The sequence below is a fragment of the Condylura cristata genome, unplaced genomic scaffold (genome assembly GCF_000260355.1).
Source record: "Condylura cristata isolate star-nosed mole 26May11 unplaced genomic scaffold, ConCri1.0 scaffold00025, whole genome shotgun sequence".
Lineage (NCBI taxonomy): Eukaryota > Metazoa > Chordata > Mammalia > Eulipotyphla > Talpidae > Condylura > Condylura cristata.
The window spans coordinates 14,172,628-14,175,411 of record NW_004567126.1 but is presented as its reverse complement, the minus strand read 5'-3'; positions in this window follow the sequence as shown (position 1 = coordinate 14,175,411).

Here is a 2,784-nt window from a genome sequence, read left to right as displayed (position 1 = left end):
GCATCCACCACTACAGGTGAAAACAATTTAAACTCTTTGGAAATTGTCTTCAGGGCATACAGCAAATGAAAAAAACATTTATTCAAAAAAATCTCTTGAAAACTCAGAGGCTTGAGGTCATGGGCCCCTGCCGGTAAGTGGACAGCAGGAGGATAGTGGGGAGGCTGGGGTGGCGGGCAGGAAGCAGAGGTTTTTCCTCCCTGAGCACAGCTGTCTGTCTCCTGCATTCCAATGTCCCTGCATCCATTTTCTCCAGTTTTTACCCATGGAAGATTCAAACACTCTTCCTGTATCACTCCTAAGAGCGAACAGGAAGTGGGGGGGGTGCGGGGGGAGGGGGAGGCCCATCCCATGATGACTCACTGCGAGATCATCAATGCAAACTATGGGGGCAGAACATGATGGAGGCACTCCCAGGAAACCTCAGTGTCAAGCACTCACCAAGTATTTCCTAGAGTGAGGTGCTGCTTTATTGTGTAAAAGCAGCCTACTGCCCTGGATCTGGAGGATCCAATTTTACCAATGCTGAAAAAAAATGAAGACTTTGTATCTTAAAGAACAACAAGCAAAAAGCTTGGTGTTTGCTGCAATGGGCCCTGAAACGTCATAAACTTAAGTCAGAAGTGTTTCCTCAGAATCAAGAACCACACACCAGGGGTCATCATACTGTATTCCATGCAGCCAGGGTGTTCGAGTCAGAGTCACAGAGCCCATCTTCAAGGGACTATGGCGGCTCTCTCTTCATCCTGTCCCAAACAAGCACGGAATCTCCCAAAGACCACCCAGATGGCTCCAGCAGGCCAGGTAGTGCTTCCATGCCCTCGGGGGCCCACCCGCACCCCTCTCTTTCTTGAATATGGGGACATGGGAATAATGAGAATCCCCCCCCCCCCCGCCCCTGTCTTCCTAGATTGCTGGTGGCTGCCTGGTTAAAACATATCTTAAAGATTCAAAGATTCAATTTTTGTCTCTCTCTTTTTTTTCTATTTTAATGTATCTTTTTAAATTAAATATATGATTTGTTTATATATATTTCACATCATTGTTCATTTTTGTTTGTTTGCTTCCTTTTCTCAGGTGTGTTCCCCTTAGAATTCCCATCACCAGTTCACCTGTTCACCCCTCCATAGTCCCTCGTGTCCTTCCAGCCCTCCCTTTTATCCCTTTCCCTCCCTCTCCACTGCAGAGTAACTCCAATTTATAGATGTCTGCTTACTTTTTGTGTTTTCCTACATCCTCTATATTCCTCCTATAAGTGAAACCATCCAGTACTTTTCTTTTCCTCTGGCTTATTACCTTGAGCATAATCCCTTCCAGCTCCATCCATGTCACTATGAATGGCATGAGTCTATCTTTTTTTGATTGGCACAAGTTTATTTTTTTGATGGCTGAGTAGTATTCCATTGCATATGTATACCACATCTCCTTGACTCAGTCATCTAAGTCTACATCTACTTTATTGGCGTTCAGTGGTGACAGGCACCCAAACTCCAGTCTTCCAGTTACAGGAGGCCTCTGAGCTGCACTGCACAGCCCTGATTCCCTCTCTTCCGCAGAAGTTCTCACTAAGGATAAAACACTGATGGGGCAGGATAGCTCTCTGGCACGCTAAACGGCTTTCTCCTACTCTCTTTCTCCTTCTCAATATAATTCTTCTAAGAAGCATCCAGGTCTTTCTGCTGCCTGACCTCAGGGAGTGTTTATTGGCAGCTCAAACAGAAGTTATCTGGGTACAAGCTGCCCCACTGCCTTTTTATCTGGAAGCCCAAGTCCTTGACAGGATTACCTAGAAGGAAGACAGAGGGCAGAGAGCCTGGAGAGCTGGGTGAGAACAATCCTGTCACCCCGAATTTGACGATGTCCCGGGAGCTGAGGAGCCACGGGGGTGGCGCCACGTTGGGTATCCTCAGAGAGGTGGGCCTTCCTTTCTGTGAACGTCAGACACGGCAGGAATCAGTGTGGCCCCGAGCAGGAAGCAAGCCCAGGGACCCGGGTGCCACTGCTGAGAGTTCAGCCAAACACTGGTGGCTCCTGACGTGGTTCCCCCCAAAGGTGACGAGTGGAAGAAAAGCCTCCAAGATAACACATGTGATTTCCTTCTAGATATTTCGTGGTGAGGCCTAAGACTGTGGATGCTTTAAGAAAATGTACACATGGACCCAAATTACAAACGATAGCCAAAATTCATAATGAATATATTTATTCTTGCTGCCCCAAGTAAACTTCCAGGAAACCTGCAAAATTCATGTAGCAGCCAGATTCGATTCGATTCAAGTGAACCTGAGCCCCCACCTGGCTTCCTAGTTCTCATCCTGCCTCACTCATCAGACGGGGAAACAGAGGCCCTCACACAGCCCCACACCTGACCACACTCTAGACATTGAGGCCTTTTCTGCTAAACAGGCCAGCCAGATGGGTGAATGGGAAAGATGGCATGTGGAACTTTTTCCTGATCATTCCCACAATTCAAGTGCATAATTGAGGAGGTGGGCAGTGTGAGATGGGTTGCCTTCTACCTGGATCACTCTGAGGCCAGGGGAGGATGTGGGGAGCCTAGAAAACCCCTCTCTCCTTGTCACGGCCTGTCTCTGATCTGCTCCCCCACAAAGAACTTACGTTGTTGTCAGTCCAGATCTGGGGGCAGGGAGCCCCAACCTACTTGTCTCTACATGATCCTGAGGGAGACAGAGGACCCTCTGAGGGAGGTGGATGGGGACTTTTCAGGCCACAGATCCTTTCAAGGACCAGGACCCCCTGCATTAGGGAGAGGCGGACTCAAGCCTT